Here is a 19274-nt window from a genome sequence, read left to right on the forward strand (position 1 = left end):
TTTGACTTAGGGGTTTGACTTAGGGGTTTGACTTAGGGGTTTGACTTTGGGGTTTGCCTCCTTGGTTTGATGCTGTGCTGTCTGGGCCAGGCTCGGGGCTGGGGACAGGCCCTGTTTTGCTCCCCTCCCCCTTGGTGTTCCCTGAATTGAGGGATCAGGAGGGATCAGCAGGGATGCTGAGCTCTCGGGCACCGAAGGGCATCGAACGGCTGTGGCTGCGCTGCCCCCAAAGCCCCTCGTCCCTCCTGGGTACCCTGGGATGTGAAATCCGTGGGTTCAGGCTTGGGGCAGGTGGTGGGATTTGCTCCTTTAATCTCCAATGTCTATTTATTATGGACTCAGCTCCGGGGCATCCGAGCACGGCCTTTTCTCCCTCGCCCGGGGACCAGAACAAATGGGCTGTGCTGCCTCTGCCACAGCCTCTGCCGGGCCTGGCGCTCCACCTACCTGCTCCTTCCAGCCCTGCTCCTTCTTTTGTTGTGCTGCTTGGAAAAAAAAAAAACAAACCCACAAAAAAACCCCAAGGAAAAGGGATTTGAACGTGGGTTGAGCATCCACACCTGCCCTCTGCTCTCCTCCCCTCATTTTTCTCACCTTGGGGATGAGCAAACCCTCTTCCCCCCCATCCCCAGGCCATGACTCAGAGTCACCCTTTTTTCCCCTTTGTTTACTCTTAGGTATTGAAGCCCTTTCGAGGTTGCTAATTATTTTTCAATTGCCCAAGACAAATGAGGAGGTTGTGGAGGTGCCATTTCTCAGCGACCCCTCCTGTCAATGGCCGGGGCTCTTTATTAATGTTGGAGCTGGTTTTTTGTGAGATTTTTCTTGTTGGTTTTAAAGAACAAGAGGGGAGATGGGCTTCAATTACCTCTGTAATTCAAGCTTTCCCTGTCTCTCAGAAATCAGCAGGTTAATGGCACTGCTGGGGAGTTCCATCCTCTCCTTGCACTGGATTTTATTTTTAAGGGTTAAAGTGCCCTCAGAGAAGGTGGGATCCACAGCAAACCTCAACTTCATACAGGAAGGTGCAGCTGTCTTGTCCTGGTCTTCTGGAATACAATTTAATCCTTATTGCAGTGATGTTTTGTGGGAATACCCCAGTCCCAAGAGCTGCTTTGCACGAAGTTACAGCTCTGAGGGGCTCGTGGTTTGAGCAGGTGAACAAATCAGGCCAAGGATGGTGTGGGGGTGATGTCAGAGGAGCGGGAAGTGATTTGACATTAGAGGGGAGGTCGGCCCCAGCACCCTCAAATCTCCCGTTGGATTTTGGGAGGGTGGATTTGGGGGTGAAAACCCGGGTCCTGCCTTTGCCACAGTGACTCTCTCCAAGCTGGAAATATCCTTTAACTGCAAACATTATTTTGGGGCACCTGAGTGACCTCAGCTGGCGGGTGAGGGGCTTTTTGCTGGGGTTTGGAGGATGAGGGGTCTGTGGGGCCACCCCGACCCTCATTCTTTGTGCTTAAATTCCCCATTGCTTTGCTCTGGAGTTACAGGAAAACATTGGCTCTGTCTCCCTGTGAGAATTCCCATTCCCTGAACACCCCAAGCTTCCCCTGTGGTGTGTGTGGGGTGTCCCTGTGTGGGGTGTCCCTGAGCTCAGGGGTGATGGGTGCAGGCTGTGAGTGCTTCCACAGGGGACAGTTCTTGGCAGCTTTTTGCAGAGCTCGAATCTCCTGGTTTCCTATTGAATGGGGAAGCTTCAAAAAAAAAAAACAACAACAAAAAAACCAACTCCTTTTCATCAGGAGATGTATTTTCCAGCCTGTCTCCAGGCAGCTCCCAACCCAAAGGGCATCACCGGCGACCAAATAGCAACTGGGGGGGGGAGGGAGGGCAGAGGAGGACAGAGGAAGATGGAAAACCTCCTATACAATAATTAGAATAAAATTGGGGTATCGAGAATACAGGGGTCAGCTTCTGTTCACACCAATATGGCTTTCACCTTGCAGAGAAAGGCCTGCACCAGGTAATTAGGTCAAGTCAATGATTATATATCTTTAAGCGGAGTGGAAGGGACTGTAATTGTGATGAAATTTGTTTGAAGAGGGAAAGCATGGGGAATTTTGTTTAAAGGTAACGAGTTCAAAGGGTAAATGAAGTTCAAGGTTCAGTTCCTGTTCACTCCTAACAAAAAAACCCCACACAACAACACCCACGCACACCAAGCAGCCAATATTTCTATCAGACGAGTTGCTTTATCTTTTGGGGAAGGGAATGGGATCATATCCCTGTAGGAAAAACTGGAATTAAACCAGTGACAGCTCTTTAATGGGGCTTTCTTTCTTTAGGAGCCAACAGAAGGGTAAACCTCGTGTAATGGGTTTTTTTCCTAGTTGGTTTATTCTTCCCTTCGGAGAGCACTGCACATGCAGCCACCTTGTATGTAAATCAGGGACACCCTAGAAGGGCCTTGCCTGTGATATGCAAATCCCCACTTTGTTTATGGGAACTTTCCAAGGGAGGGGAAGGCAGCTGGGCCACGGACGGTGGGGGAAAACTGCCCATTTTGGGGGATTTAATAGGATTTCGACTCCCCGTAAATGTTCTTTGGTGGCAGAAAGATGTGCTCCTATTCATGCTTCTGGGATGGTCTGTGTTTGTCCTGGTAAATCTGTGACTCCTGTCGAGGCTGGTGGGTGTTCTGGTGTGATGGAGGGGCAGGAAGGGATTTTCCTGGGTGCTCTTGGACCTGGGAGAAAAGGGCACAGGGAAAAACAGTGGCTGTTTCTGAGTGTAGGTGCGGAAAGGTGGGATAACAGTTCTGAGGCAGGTCAGGACCTCTGGGCTCTTCCTCACAGCATCATTGTGTGATGTTGGAATTGGGACCAAAATTTGGGCCCGGAGAGTTTGGAACAGGTGCTTGGAGGTGGCTCTGCAGGAGGATTTGGCTCTGGTTGTTGTCCCCCGTGGAAACAAGGAGAGGTTCCTGGGGGTGGTGTTTGGGCTGTTCTCCTCACTTGAGCGTTGAGCTTTGCTGCTTTTTTTTCCCCTAATGGCCTAATTGTGGGGCAGGAACCCAAAATAAGGTTGTTTGACCTCATCTTGGCAGTGAACTGCAGAAGTTCAGCGGTGCCCTCACTTGGCAGGGGAGAAGCAGCCAGGGAGCTCCCCAGGAAGGCTCTGAACGGGGTAGAGACGAGGGGCAGCCCCCAAATGTCTTGGTGTGGTTGTGAACTTGGTGACCCAGCTGGCCCTGGGGCTGGACCTGGCTCTGGGGGAGGACAGGGTGACACAGGCCCCGGTGACACGAGCAGTGCCCGGCACTGGGAGAGTGCTGGAGGGGGCGAGAAAGGGCAGAGCTTCACCTCCGCTGAACCCGAGCCGCAAATATTTGCACCCCGGCCGAATTTCGTGGAAGTTCAAGGAACAACATCACGACAATATTAATGACCCCGGAGGGCACGGGGAGTTCAGAGTTCGCCTCCTGTTTACACCGCCGGGCCTTTTCTCCCTTTCCCCATCCCACCCCTCCTCTCCCCGCTCTCAATTCGATGCCGTGAAGACGTTTTGTGACATTTCAATCCGTTCGAGTTTATTTTTCCGGCGTGGGGAGGGGAGGAAAAAAAAAATCCAGTGGTTTTGTGCCGGATAATAGAGAACGTCGGAGGGTGTGTGGGTGGGGGGAGAAAGCAGGGGAGCTCCCGCCATCAGTTCAAGGTTCACCCTTTGTCCCCCGCGCCATAAAAACTCTTCAGTTATCAGGTATTTAAACCCAAATCAGTGGTTCCATATCCGTAACCCGAGCCCGAGCGCTCCCTCCCGCCCTTAATGGCCGCGCGGGCCCCGGCGTTGGCGGCGGGAGTTGGGTGACACTCGATTTGTACTCGGTGACGGGAACAGATGGGTGTTCATTGTGCAGGGCCCGCCTGTATGCAAATGTGAACGGAGTTTCACCCGCGCCCGCGCCTGACCTGACCACGCACAGGCATTTACCCGGCGCGCTCGGCCCGGGGGGGCGGCCGAGGGGGGCGATAAAAAATGGCACTCGGATGGTACCAGCGGCAGGTCAAGTTTACCATCCGTCTTTCTCCAGGCTCCCCGGCCCCCGAGATGGCAACGCGGTTATTTAGTTTCAGGCGTCGATGCCGGTTCGCAATAAACTCCCATCATTTCACCTGTTTGTGAACCCAACCTCGTGCCGGCTTCGCGGCGGGGGGAAGGAAAAAATAAAGGGGGAAAAAAAAAAATAAAGGCAGGCGGTGGGTCCGTGTTCCTCTCCGGTCCCGCTCGTGGTGGGGTTTCTCTTCTTTTTTATTTTGTTTCATCCCCAAATCCTCATTGTTACTTTCCCCTTCCCTTATTTTCCCCTTCCCTTACATTTCCCTTCCCTTACATTTCCCTTCCCTTACATTTCCCTTCCCTTACTTTGCCCTTCCCTTACATTTCCCTTCCCTTACTTTCCCCTTCCCTTACTTTCCCCTTCCCTTACTTTCCCCTTCCCTTATTTTCCCCTTCCCTTATTTTCCCCTTCCCTTACTTTCCCCTTCCCTTACATTTCCCTTCCCTTACATTTCCCTTCCCTTATTTCCCCTTCCCTTATTTCCCCTCCCCTTATTTCCCCTTCCCTTACTTCCCCCCTTTCCTCCCCGCGCCCTTCGTATTTTCGAGGTTTCGTTTTATTCCTTCTGAAAACACCCCCCTCTCCCCCCCACAAAAAAAAACCCCAACCCAGAAAAACCCACCAGTGCCGAAACGGGGCTTTTTTAAATTTATTTATTTTATTTTAAAATTTATTTTATTATTTAAAAATTGAGAAAAACGATAATTGACGGCGGGATAAACAAGCGGCGGTTCGAGGCGGCGGGGTAACAGTTTTTGCATGTGCAGAGGCGGCGCAGGATATATAATAAATCTCGCCATTTAAATGTGCAACCCTTCATTAGAGTGAAAATATGAACAGCTGTAATCGCACATTTACGCCGGTGACAGAGAAAAATCTCGTCACAGTTGTAATTTTTCATGCTGATGAAGAACTGGGAGCAGGTTCGAACACTGAGTCTGTAACTGGGTGGAATTTTATTCCTCCAGCCCCTGTCTCTCTCTATCTCTCCCCCCCACCACCACCTCCCTCTCCCTCTCCCCCCCTGCTGCCTCTCCCCAGCCACATCCAGTAGTGTAGCAAATTAGCGTCCTTTGCTCACAGCAATGCTCCGTTTTTATATTATTCTCCAGCTCATCAGAAAAGTAGATTTCTCATGCCAATTGTAGAGCCCTCTTGGCTGTCGCCTCCTACGGGACTGACCCCCCAAACTGTGCTTAGGATGAATGGTTACACGTCCCCAGGACATCTGTTCTTCAAGGGATGCTGTGAGCCCGGAGTCTGGAACTGATAGAATAAGAAACACTCGCTGCAAATATAGTAAAAAAGCTTCTTCTTGCCGCAGTAAATCTTATTTCTTGCAGCTCGGCTTCCAGCGAGCGGCCGGCACATCGTGGCAGAGGAGGGGACGAGGGGGGGCTGAGAGGGCAAATGCTTCTTTATTCCATTTATTTATTTATTTATTTATTTATTTATTTATTTATTTATTTATTTATTTGTCTGAACGGTGGAAATGTCCGTTTTGCACGAGCGGAGCCTCAAAAATGCACGGGCTGGAAACTCCGAGCACCTCAAAATCTTTCCTATCTTGTTTTTTATAGTTTATCATTCCTTCCGTGGGAAGGGAAAAAAAAAAACAAACAAAAACCAAAACACAAAACCCCGACAAACCCCAACCAAACAAGCCCAAAACGGAACTCACATATATATATATTTTTTTTTTTATTTAGGCAGTTAAGCCTCTGCTCAAATCATCAGGAATAGAAAGGAAGGGCCGGAATTGGAGCCGGTCGTTTGCCTGCTCGCCGCTCGTCATAACTGACAGGGGTGATGAAAATAAGGCACTTTTGTCCATCCCGAGGAATTGAGGGCTCCTGAAACGCTTTCATTGCCTCGTTTTTAAGTCGTTGAAAAGTGGGGGGATCATTAATTTCCCCATCCTGGGCTGAGGGAACCGCTCGGAATGTTTGGGAGGGGTTGGGATGTAACGTTTGGAACACGAACATCCCCTCGTGCTCGCGGCCGGATCGTTGCCATTTGACCCAAATATTCTTTACCTTAATAGGCCGAGATCTTTATTAAACCATTCCTTCAGCACTGCTGGTGCTGGGCTGTGGGTCACGGGCAAAAACTCGCAGCCGAGTCAGAATAATTACTAAATAAAACCGAATATAAAGACCTGAGGATTTGGCCCGTTCTTTGTGACCTTGGAATTGCTCTCCGAGGAGATGCTGGCAGGTAAAGAGAATTGGATTTATATTCTGATGTATGAAATTCCGGTCGTCTCACTTCAACAGCGAACTGACTGGAGGTTTGTTCAAATTTATGGGACTAAGTAAAGAATTTGTGAATGGTTTTGGTTTTTTTCTTTTTTTTTTTTCCCCTCGCCGTTTTCCGGGGGAAGAAAAACTAAAGGCGATGATTGGAAAATTATTGGTCACCTGCAAGTGTGATTTTTACCCCCCGAAAGCGGCTGAAAAAAAGAGAAAGGGAAAAAAAAACCCTCCCAACTTTATTTCAGGTCGTTTTAATTTGCTGCCTTACCCAAACTTAACGGTCGCCGGTCATTTGTCAGGCTAAAGGAGCTTTTTTTAATTAAAAAAAAACCACGATAAAATCTCAGGAAGCTGCTGCTGGATGCAGGAGTGCAGATGCACTTATTCCAGTTGGAAAATTCCAACCAAAGTGCAGCAGCTCCTGGTTATCGAGCACCCCTCAAAGTGTGACTGGTTCCCATTAAACGAGTTATGGGAACAAGCCTGGCTAATTTTCCCTAAAAGCCTAATTTTCCCTGTGCCGTGTTTGCAGAACACTCCAATTTTATCATTCCTGGCCTCTCTTCCCGGCTGGAAGGGGCTCGGTGGGACCCCAACCCTGGGCGGGCACCAACTTTTCCGTGGGTCTGCTCCGGCCCCTCTGGCGAAAAAGGGGTCCCCTTTAGCATCCTCTGTCTCTCCCATTTTTTTTTTTCCCCCCTCCCTCATCTCTCCTCTTTCCCTTTTTCCCCGAAAAAAACCCCACCTAAGCGAGTTAATAACCAGGTGAAAATTTACTCTTGGAATTTTGTCGCGGCGCAGCCTTTTCTCCGGGGGATTTTGGGTGCTGTGCTCTCTCGTATTTTTGTAACAATACCCCATATTTTCCTTTTTTTTTTTTTTTAACCTTCTGTTATTCCTTAAAAGCAGCAGTTTCAGGGGAGTTTTGTGGTGGAGGTTCAGGTGCTGTTTGTGCTCGGATGAAGCGGGGAGGGGGGTTTCACTCCATCCGGGATTCCCAGCCCCTCGGAGCTTTCCCGGCCCCTTTGCAGCCCCCGGAGGTGGCCGGAGAAGGGGTCCAGGAGCCATCTCGTGGCCACGGCACCGAGTGGCAGCCACCCCTCTTCCCCCCTCAGAGGTGGGACCTCAAGGAGAGAGGCGAGAAAGGAGGGGGGGGATTCAAATATAAATCAAAGCCATCAGTCACCGGGAATCCGGAGAAAGTGGCACGGGATATAAATAGAGGCTATAACTGCGGTGACAAGCAGGGCTGCAGTTGTAAATACTCATTATCTTTCTTAATATGACACCGGGTGGATTGGGAGAGCTCGGGAAAATTACAAAGGGAGGGGAAAAATTAAAAGCAGGGAGAAGGGGAAGGCGGCGGTTTTAAAACCTAAAAAAATCCCCGTCCGGCTCTTCTGTAAAACAATAAATGGACTTTTCCACACCCTACCCCCCCAACATTTATATATATTATTAATATATATTAACTTAGCACCCCGTCTCCTCCCCAAAGCTGAGTGAAAGCCCCAAAGACATCTGTTTGCATACATTGTGTGTCAGGCAACATCAGATCTGAATAGAATTTATCTAAATTTTATATGCATGGCTTGATGTAAATTGAAATAAATTGTACAGCATACCCTGCGTGGACATATTGGTTTTTCCCTTCGCTGCTTGAACTTTTAACCTCGGGGTTTGAGCCGGTCACACGCTGACCCGTCTGAACTCTGCTGGTAGAGCCAAGTCTGGAAGGGTGACCTTGCAGCCATGGCAACCCCCAAAGATAGTCCAGGCCTCCTCCATCCTCCCCTTCCCCCCCAGCCCTTGGAAAGGGCCGACAAATTGGTTGGATTTCGGGTCGTTCGGCGCCTTTGGCCGAGACGTGAAGAGCTGAGTTTGCTCCTGGGTTTGTTCCTGGGTTTGTTCCCGGGTTTGTTCCCAAGATATTCTGTGGCAGCACCGGTGTGAGGAGCAGGAGGCAGAGGATGGGTGCTGTGGGTGGGCAGGAGGGGTCCCTGCTCTTGCTCTGTCACTGGTTTTGGTCAGAATTGCTGCAGAGCCCTTCCTGCCTCAGTTCCCCACCCCAAATTTTGTAGCAACAATCTTTGGCCTGTATTTCTTGGGGTTTTTAAAAGGTTTGGGCTCCCCAAGCGGTGGATGTTCCCTAATTGTCATTTCTGCATTTGCCCCTGTGTCGCTGTGGTTGTTGCTGCTCCACCTGGAAGCACAGATTTCCCAAAAATCTGATGGGGACCCATCTGAGACCCGGCCCTGGGCTGGCCCTGCCCGGTGCCACGAGGGGCTGAAGGGCTCAGGAGTGGCAGGTTTTTGGAGATTGGGAGCTCAGGGTTGGTGGATTTTGGAGCCTGGCAGTTTTTTTTCGTGCATTTCCCTTCCCAAGCTTTCCCACAGGAGGCTGAAGGCCTGGCACTGCCAGGACAAGTCTGGGTGAAGAACATCTGCCTTGGGAGCATCGATAGGTCCCTGAATTAGGAGACTTGGGCAGGCAGGAGTTGTTTGGGAAGGTCAGTTCCCTGGAGTCAGGGCTTTCTGTCATCCCTGCTCAGCTGCCTCAGCTGGAACTGGCACTGCTTTTGCTCTGAAAATCCAAGGAATATCACAGAGTCATGGAATGGTTTGGGTGGGGAAGGACCTTAAAAGATCATCTCGTTCTAACCTCCCTGCCACGGGCAGGGACACCTTCCACTGTCCCAGGTTGCTCCAACCTGGCCTTGGACACTTCCAGGGATCCAGGGGCAGCCACAGCTTCTCTGGGAAATCCATCCCAGCCCCTCTCCAGGGGAAGAATCCAGAATCCAATCTGGGTTTGTTTTGCTGACAGGGTGACCATCACCTGGAAGGAAAAATCTCCACCTTGAGGTGTTTCCCTTCACCTTTGTGGTGAACCCCAAGACTCCACGTGTCCCAAAAAGGTCTTGACCCACCTTTGTTGAGCTTGAGGAACTCTGGCATTTGCTGCTGAAGTTATTTGGGAAATAATTCTCCCTCTCCCCCCTCTCTGAGCTGCAGAACAGGGGATGATTTGTCATCAGTACCACACATAAGCACGTGTTTAATTGCTTTCCTGAGCTGAGGTGTCTGAAGGGCCTGAATGTGACTTCCAAAGAGCTGGGAACAGCTGTGGAAATCCTCAGCTTGCTCTGAACAATGCAAATAAAGCCCTGACGGCGTCACCTGCTCGGCCAAAGGTCCCTGGGGGTGATGCTGATCCTCATCCCAGCACCAGGGAGAGCTGGGACTGGGAGAGCTGTGGTTTGGAGACACAGTTGGACCAGTTCTCAGCCCCAGGGACTGAACATCTCTTGGGGTGTCCCTGAACATCTCTTGGGGTGGAGGAAACAGGAGCAAGAGGTTCTTGGGGGTTCCCCACCAGGAATTAGGGAGCAGAGTGTCTGTTGTAACCTTTTATAGGGTTGTGCTTGACCTAAAAGGGAATGTTTTTCTTCTTCCCCCCCCTGTGTCCCGTTTGTTCATCTGTGCCATGATGTTTTAAAGTTTCACAGTATCTTCCCATCCCTGGAAGTGTCCAAGGCCAGGTTGGACAGGGCTTGGAACAGCCTGGTCTGGTGGAAGGTGCTCGTGGCAGAGGACTTGGAACAAGATGATCTTTGAGGTCCCTTCCAACCCAAACCACCCTGTGAACGAGCCTGTGAAACCTTGGATGGAAAGTGCCATAATGGGGCTTTATTTCCTTCTGTTCCCCACCTGGGAAGCTCCAGCCACGTGTGGTGTCTCCCAGACACCAGAACTTAGGGATAATTTATTTAATAGATGCAGCATTAAGAAAAAATAAAATCCTTCTTGCAGCTAAGTGCGAGCGAGCCGTATTTCATCATTACAAAGCAATAAGCAGGCTATAGATCCCTGTTTATGGCCTATTTTATCAGTGGGACTTCATTGTCTTATTTTTAAAAATTGTTGTTATAACCCCATTATTACAAGTGAGGAGATGTAGGGCCCCAACCAGGATGTAAAACAACTTTTGCTGTCGGTGTGACCGAGACCTTCGTCGTGCCAGGGGCAGATTTGGGGGGCTGAGGGTCCCTTTGCCAGTGTCTGTCAGCACGTGGGGCTGGTGGAGAGTTGGTTTTGTGTCTCTGTAAAAAGCCAAATATACAAGAAAAACGAAATAAAATGAACCAAACCCCACTGACAACTCCACAGGATTCATCCCTCTTCGCCCTGGTGTGACCTCAGCCTTTCCCAGTGGAATGCAGGAGGCACAAGCTGCTTTCCTGATTTCCCCATTTCCCTGATTTTTAGGACTTTTGTGGTTTCTGAAAGAAAAACAGGGTGCAGGAAACCAGGAGCAGCATTTTCCCCCAGTGTGTGTGGTTGTGTGGGTTGAGGAGCAGATTGAGGGGCTGAGGGTCCCTTTGCCAGTGTCTGTCACCACGTGGGGCTGGTGGAGTCGGTTTTGTGTCTCTGTAAAAAAGCCAAACAATGCAAGAAAAACGAAATAAAATGAACCAAACCCCACTGACAACTCCCCAGAATTCATCCCTGGAGTTCATTCCTGGGGGTTCCCTCCGTTCCCTTGGCTTCCTCAGTCACTCGCTTCCTCAGAGCCCTGGGAAAACCTGAGGGGATTTTTTCCATCCTTTCTGGTCTTTTTGGGTCCTTTAGCTTCTGTTTTTGTGCGTCTGAACCTCGTTATGAGTGGGAGGGTTAATTGTTTGGGCAGTGCTGGAACACGAGGCTTTTCTGAAGCTGCTTCAGACCAAAAATCTTCACAAAATCTCCAGCTCTTGGATTTTTTTTAAGGTTTATGGCAACATAACAACGCTGGGGCAGTTTCCAACCCCAGACACGGGGGGATGGAGCACCAGGGTGGTGTTTGTGCTGCTGACCTCTCCCCTTGCTGGCTGGTGCAGGTGGGAATTGCTGTGGCTTTGTTTCTTCACACCAGTTTTTTGGAATTCTGTTGTCTGTGCCCGAGATGAAGGGAGTCCTTCAGGTTGTGGCCACAAGGAGCCGATGCCACGTGGGCCAAACTCACCTTCTTCCACTCTTAGGGTGTTGCTGGTGGCCTGGGTGGGAGTTCAGTCCATCCTGCAGAGCGTGTGGAGGTGGAGGACAGAGAATTGAACCAGAGAAAACTCAAGTCATTATCACATTAAATCCTCAAACACCTCGTGGTCCCTGCCCTTGGTTCCTTGGGGGTATTTTTCAGATAGACCTGATTAGAGCCCAGCCCTGCAGATAATTTCTGGCATTCTGGATGTTCTGCACACACACTCACACACCCTCAGTGTTGTGCTGGGAGTCTCTGCCTCCATCCCTTTGCTCCCAGTGAGACACCAGCAGCTCCTGCCTGATGGTTTGTACCTCTGAGAGCCTTGAAATCGCAGGTGGTCACTGGAAATGTCAAAATCCAGGCCAGAGAAGCCCTGATTTCCACATATTCCTTTGCTGTGTTGGTTCAGGAGCCCTCCTTTCATGGTTGCTGCTAATGTCAAGTTTTGACCTCGTTGTTTTCCCTGATTTCCCTCAGTTTTAGCCCTGCTGGAATGCTGATACGACCTCTTTAGCTGGCATTTAGCAGAGTTTTAGCACATTAATACCAAGTGGGTTTTGTGGGTTACTGAGCATTTTCCCAGGTCCTGCTTTTTCAGGGGATTTATCTCTGGGAAGGATATTTCCTTGGAATACCCACCTCAGCATCATTTCCTCTACAGAATTCCTCTCACTGCTGCTTCTCTTTGGACCAACTCCATCCCCACCCCCTTTCCTTTGAGATGCGACTGAATTGTTTGTAAATATTCCCAATTCCCAATCCATGGGATTCAAAGCTATGGACTCCTGTACCTTCTTTACTGGGATGGGAGGGGGTAAGAAATGAGGAGAAAAAGAAGGGACTGTGATATTTTTGACCTACAGAGAACCAGCTCCAAGGTGTTATGGTTTTTTTAAGGGAATGTGGTGGGTTTGCCACTGCTGGGGAGATATTCCTGTTAAAAACCCAAGCAAGTGGAGGTGTCCTGGGAGGCTTTGGTGCAGAGGGAACCTCAGGGTGTCCTGAAGGAAACCTGCTGGTGGTTCTTGACTCCTTCAGAAGAGCCTGGTGAGCTGAAGAGTGTGGTCCTTGTGAGCTGAGCACGAGGCTGGTTTTGGGACAGCCTGGATGCAGTGGGAGGAGGAGGAGGAGGAGGAGGAGGAGGCTGAAGCTGAGCTCCATCTCTAGAGCACGATTTTATTAAAGCTGATGGGATCCAGACCCCTCAGGGCTCCCTGGGCAGTTCTTTCAATCCCTTGGTACTGGATTGCCAAAGGACCCGAGGTTTGGGGTCCAGGTAAAACCCTCCCCTCTGAGCTGGAGAGTTCAGCAGCCACCGAGTGAGAAATTCGGGTAGTTGGGGCTTTTTGAGCCTGGAAAACAAACGCTGGCACAGCGGTGGGTGGTGTGAGGAGCCTCGGGGCAAACCTGCTCCTCCCGGCACGGGGCGGGAATTCGGGTTTGTGTCCTTATTGTCGGTGTGGGGGGCAGGGGATCGGGAGCCCTGCGTCGTTTTCCGTGCTGTTTGCAAAACCCCTCCGAATAGTGAAAAACAATGCGATTAATTTTCCCCGGCGCAATCATGCATAGATTTAATAAGCATCCAAAGGTAGGATCCATCTGTAAAGTGCGCTCCGCGTGCTAAATTACTTCTCTCTTCTGCCGTTTTTTTTTTTTTTCTCTTTCCAAACCTTAATTAATTGAAGGGGGAGAGAAAAAAAAAAATTGTTTATTAAAGTGGGAACAGGCTAGGCTCTGTCTCTGCATCTCTGGTTCAAAAGTTCATACAATTCCCTGAAGGCTCATCTGTGTGTGTGTGTGTTTGCAGTCGGGTGTGTGTGTGCTCACATCCCTCTCACTCCCAGACTCGCTCTCTACCATGAGACAGATGCCCAGAAAGGTGCTGTACTTTAAACAAAGGTTACTGTTATTTTTTTTTCCCCCTCCTTGGCTTAGCAGAGCCCTTCCTCCTCTCCCAGCCCTGCTCGTCCTTTATCCCTCTTGGCTCTCGGAAAGGAAAAGACGCTTTTCCAGAGCGGAGCTCGGAACGGCGCAAGCGAATAAACAGGGATCAGGGACTGGGGACAGGAAGGTGATTCCGCAGGTGGATCCACGGTAGGAAGCACCTGTGTGTGTGCAAGAGCAGGGAGCAAACAAAGGAGGTCCGGGGAGAGCAGAGGGGTGCAAGGAATGGAGAGGAAAATGAGTGAGCAGAGACAGCAGGGGAGCAGCGCCCGCCTCGCCAACCCACCATCCCCTCCTGCCTTGGCTCAATGTTGCCCTCTCCTTGAATCCCTCTGTCTCCAGCAGGCTCCTTCTGTTCAGTGCTCAGCCCTGGCACTCTGCATCCTCTGTGGAGCCCATCCCTGCTTCCAGGCTGGGGTTCTGGCTCGGCTCTCTCCTCCTGGGCTGGCTGTGTCCCCTCATCCTGCAGACACCACTGTGCAGGGTCACTCTGTGCAGGGTCACTCTGCAGGGTCACTCTGCAGGGTCACTCTGTGGAGGGTCACTCTTTGCTGGCTGCCACGACCGACCCGCTGCCCTCTCCCTTCTCCTCCCCTCCACTGGATATTTTTCCCGCTGTTTTTTGCACCTGAATCCCTGGTGGAGATGCAGCATCGTGGGCTGGGCAGCCTGGTCTGAGCTGGTTCTCTCTCCCCTGGGCTGCTGGGGATGGAGTCATGGGATCATGGAATGGTTTGAGTGGGAAGGGACTTTAAAGACCATCCAGTGCCACCCCCTGCCACGGGCAGGGACACCTTCCACCATCCCAGGCTGCTCCAAGCCCCGTCCAACCTGGCCTTGGACACTTCCAGGGATCCAGGGGCAACCACAGCTTCTCTGGGCAACCTGTGCCAGGGCCTCCCCACCCTCCCAGGGAAGTCCCACCAGGAGATGCAGCTCCCACCAATCCAGAGGCCTGAGGGGGTGTAGGAGGTGAACTCTTCCATGGTGCCACTGATCCACTTTTTCTCAGGACAAGGAGGATTTGTCCCTCTCCACTGACCACAGGCAGAGCTTGCTCAGGTCACCAGGCTGGAGGTGGGCAGAGCTCAGGGGGGGAGTCTCACCTTGAAAGGAGCAAAAACCTTGGAGAACAGGAAGGCTGGGAGGCAAAAAGCCAAGAGATCACACGGGGGGGGTGTCCAAAAAGGGATCCAGACCCTCGGCACCTTCGTGCCACCAGGGTGGGACTGGTGTAGGGACAAGAGGGGACCTGTCACCCTTCTGTGTCAGAGCCCTGAGCAAACACCCTTCAACCCTGAGAGCAGAGGAGGAGTTTGGGTTGTCGTGGACCTCCTCCAGCGTGGCAGTGGCTGCCTCAGCTTCTCCATCTTCAGCCAGGGAATACGTGCCCTTCCCGGAAAAGGGGAGGCTTGCTTGGCTTCCTGTAAAGCCCTGTGACAGTTTCAGATGGAGGCACTAAAGTGCAGCATCTATTTGGATTGTAAGCAGGAAACAAACCCACTTTTTATTTCAATAACAGCCCCTCTCAGTGCTGGGGGTGATGTGGCACCAACACTTCACTCGGTGCAGTTAAATTTACACTCGCTCAGATGAGATTTTTCAGGTTTTGATTTCCCCATCTGATCCCTCTCGAGTTCTGTTTATTGTGGGGGTCCTTTAATTTGAGATAATGGCGTGATTTTTTTTTCCTGGTTTGTTATTTCCACGTTGACAGTTGGCCAAGGGCTCGGCGGCGCGCGCCGCAGATGGCAAGTGCAGCGCTGCCTTTGGATTGTGCACGTCCTCCAAAATAAAAATTGCAGCTGGATTTTATAAGCCACCTGGATGAGTGATTTGAGAGAATTTCCAGTAAATTTAAAAGAATTTGTTAAAACAATTTGCCTCTGCTGCAGCAGAGTTTGGCTGTGCAGGTGTCTGTGCTCAGCAGCATCTTTATAACCGTTCACTTGAACTCTCGTCGAAGCTGGTGCTCAGTTCTTCCCAAAATCCTGCCCTGCCCGCAGTCCCAGGCATTCAGAAAACCGTGAGATTTTCCCTTTTTAATGGTCTTTCCTCCCTTGGATTCAAGTTTCCTGCTCTTTCCCACAAACAAGGGGGGGACGAGGGATTCGGGAGGAGTGTGAACTGAAAGTTGAGAATCTCCCGCGATTGTGTTACTCCAGTTGTTGGGATTCCTGGAATATTCCAAATACGACATCTTCAAGGAATTAGCAGGAGCTGCTGGTCCCGGGTGTGAAGGTCACGCATCCAGCAGCAGAAGGAACACGGTGGTTTTCCCTTGGAAATCTCTGTCAGAGCCCACAAGGGTCTGAAGAATGAGAAGTCGAGGAGTGGATTGGGTGGGGGAGAGAAAGTGTGTTTGGGGGTTTTTTAAATTAGAGGTGGGAATGATGACACTCCATGGTGTGAATGTGGTGGTGGTGACACTCCCAGGCATGAATATGGCAGCGATGGCACCCCATGGCTGGAACACAGTGGGCACCAGCCAAGAGGGCACCCAGTGCACCTCCAGAACATTCTCAGGGCTGACACAGCACCCACCACCAGTGTCGTGGCTGCTCTGGTTCCTCTCTACTGCTCCTACCCCAGATAACTTCTTAAAAGACATCCCAGTTTCATGTCAGGCTGCCCAGGGCAGTGCTGGAGCCTGGAGGGATTGAACAGATGTGTAGATGTGGCACTTGGGGACGTGGTTCGGTGGTGACACGTGAGGGTGGTGAATTCCTGAAGAAGGGAGGTGACAGGGGAGGGTGGGGAGGCCCTGGCACAGGTTGCCCAGAGAAGCTGTGGCTGCCCCTGGATCCCTGGAAGTGTCCAAGACCAGGTTGGACGGGGCCTGGAGCAACCTGGGTTAGTGGAAGGTGTCCCTGCCCATGGCAGGGGGTGGCACTGGAAGAGCTTTAAGGTCCCTTCCAACCCATTCCACGATTCTGTGCTGGCTCAAAGCTTGGCCTCGCTCTTAGAGACCTTTTCCAACCTGACCAACCTGCGATTCCACACCTGGGATGTGTGGAATCCAGAGCTCCCAACCCACGGGCACCCTCCTTCCCACCCCTCTCCCCTCCTGCTCCAAGGGGGGGACCTCCCTCCCTCTCCCTCCGCGCGGGGGACGATAAAAAAAAGGGGGTGGTGGAAAAAAAAAAGGGAGAAGGAGGGGAAAAAAAAAAAAAGGGGGTGGTGGAAAAAAAAAAAAAAGGGAGAAGGAGGGGGGGCTGGAAAAAAAATGTTGAGGCCGGTGGCTGTAATCATGCGAGTTGCTGTCTATTCCCTCAGACTAATAGCAGAGCGATCGGAGTCGGGGAGTTCAACCAGAGGTTATCTTTCCCAGGTACCATCTCGCCCAACGAGAATTTGATTTTTTTCTATAGGACTTTACTCCATTAGATTAATGAAATTTCAATGAGAGCCCGGCGCCCCCTGAAGCTTTGTTAACAAAACAAATGGGGATTCTGTAGGTGTGACAGCTCGGCGAGGAGAGTTACGAGAAGGTGAATACATCCTCGCAATCCACTCAGCCCCCGCCACACATTGATCTCTATTTAAAGCGCCAATCGGATTTTTGTTAATTATAAATGATTGATCTGCAGCTCTCTCCTCCCGTCGCCGCCCGCCCTTCTCCTCTTACATGTGCTTTCCAAACCCACCCCCCCCCCCCCCCCCCCCGCCCCCCCACACACTTGTAACTTCTTTGCATGCTGCATGTGGAGCTTTTTTGTTTCAAGAGACAGCCCTGGAAGGCAAATTGCAGCTACACCCAATGGCAGTGCTCTGTCTTTACTGTTGCTGTCAGCACTTTCATTGCAAACCCCGTGTTTTTCATGGTTTATCAGCTGAAGGTTAAAATTAACTCCGAGCCGGGCGTATTTTACAGGTTTAAACAACAACAACAAAACCAAACAGAAAAAAAGGGGCAGAGAGAGAGAGAAAGGAAAAGAAAAAAAGCCCTTTGGAACAAACAGAGGCACAGTAATTAAAGCAGGGAAAATGCATTTGGTTTCGAGGAGGGGTTTGAGTTTAAATCTGTGGGGAAATGGAGCTGCCAGCCTTAAATCAACGTTGGCAAACCTGGGGTTTTGCTGGGGTCACGGTGGGGCTTGTTCCTGCACACAGGGAGGGTGTGATCCCCCTTGGACAGGAGGCTCCAGCCACCCCTGCTTTGCTCCCTGGGTGGGTGAAATCTTCCTCTGGCTCTGCTTTTATCTAGGTGAAGTTGCTCTGGTTCCGAGCAAAGCCCAGGAGAGCAGATCCAACTCTGCCCTCCCGTCTAAAATAAATTTATCTGACTGCTGTGATGCTTCTGGAGAGCTCTGGGGTCTTGCTTTGAGCAGGGTTTGAGCTCTGGGGTGTTGCTTTGAGCAGGGCTGCCCACTCTGATGCTCACCAGTGGCCCAAGGTGGTCCTTCCTGGTGCCTCCCTGGAGACCAGCAGGAACTTCTGTGGCCTCATAAATCCAGCTTTAACTCTTGGGCAGGTGGTTCCACTTCCAGGACACTTCAATTATTTTTCATCTCCAAATCATCCCTGGTTTTTTTTGGTTTTGTTTTTGCTGTGGCTTGGGGAAGGAGGATGCCTGTGGTTCATGTCCTCCTTGCTCTGATGGTTTCTTCTCAAGTGATCCTTGTGAATCCCTCCCAGCTTGGGACATTCTGTGGTTCTGTGGCGTGTGCACGAGAGCCCTTGGAGGATTCCACCGTGGAACTCAGGATTTACTCTGTGCCCAAGTCCTTCCTTGTGCTCCTGAACCCCCATGAGGGTCAGTGTGGTGACTTGTGGGGTTTATTTGACTCCTCTCAACTGCTTATTAAAAAAAAATCACAGAGAGAGGGGAGGTGGTGCTTCTCTGGCCTTTTTTGTGGAGAATCCATGCAAAATCCTGCTGGTTTTCCTCGTCCTCTCCCAAAACATCTTGATGCTCGTTGTGTGTGGAGCTCAACCAGACCCAGACCAAGGAGTTGCACTGCCCTGTCCTACCAAAGACAGGAGGAAAAATGAATAATTTCAGTGAATGTGGCAACATTTACCATGACAGTGATATGGATGGGGGAAGGTGTTATGGGAGATGTCCCCCCCCGAGATCCTTGGTGGGGCAGAGCTCAAATTAAATGTGTTTAAACATTTATTACTTAATGCTCAGATAACAACTTGAAGCAAATCTGCTTAATTTTTGCCTCTTCCCCCTTTTCCCTCTGCCCTGGTGGGTTTCCAGCACTTCCCCAGGTGGGGCAGGGATGGTCCAACCTCGGGGGTTGAGCTCCACCAAACTCTGATTTCCGTGGTTGGGCCACGTGTTCCAGCTTTGAGGAGAGACCCACAAAGTGTTTAATGTTTATTTCTGTCATCAGCAACTAAATTCTGCCTCTGCTGCCGACGATAAAAAGGTGGTTTAAGAACCTGGGGACAGAGGAGCTTCTCAAAGGACTCCAAAAATCAGGGGGGAAAAAAGTATATTCTGCAAAACTATTATATATTTCTCTCAGAGATTTTGGGATTGAGCTCTAACCAGCACCAGCGTGGGGGGGGGAAAAAGAAGCTGATTGTGCTGAATTATGGAATATCTCGGATTTCAGACGCAGAAAAGAGTTGATTTTAAAGAGATATCCAGTTTTAAAGAGATACCCAGTTCTTTTCCCGTTGTCTTTTTGAATAAGCCTAACTGATGATTTTCATTAGCGGGGGCTGTAATTTATGTGGTCCCAGTGGGTTGTGCCAAGGTTAAATAATTTAAAGAAATAAACCCCCTTATCTGATGTAACAGAGCTAATGAAGGATCTGAGATCCAGCGCCGGGTGAAATAAGAGCTCGGGAGCCGAACGAGGACACAAATCTCGGCGTAAATATCCAAATGCAGGCAAAGATGCTGGGAATTTTTAAAGATGTGCCATAAAACGAGATGAACGCGGGGCCGCAGCCCCGGAATCACGGGGGGGGAATATCATGGGATTGCCGGCGACGTGGCCATAAATAAAAAATCAATTCTTAATGATGA

General features: G+C 50.6%; 1 protein-coding gene across 1 annotated transcript in view; it reads left to right on the plus strand.

Annotated features, from left to right (window-relative positions):
• The window catches only part of SKAP1 (src kinase associated phosphoprotein 1), a gene marked incomplete at its 3' end in the record, with an annotated part of 116873 nt that overhangs the window by 41213 nt on the left and 56386 nt on the right, over window positions 1-19274 (plus strand). The gene's annotated exons all lie outside the window — the stretch shown is intronic.

The sequence above is a fragment of the Neopelma chrysocephalum genome, unplaced genomic scaffold (assembly GCF_003984885.1).
Source record: "Neopelma chrysocephalum unplaced genomic scaffold, ASM398488v2 Primary Assembly neopelma1_118, whole genome shotgun sequence".
NCBI lineage: Eukaryota > Metazoa > Chordata > Aves > Passeriformes > Pipridae > Neopelma > Neopelma chrysocephalum.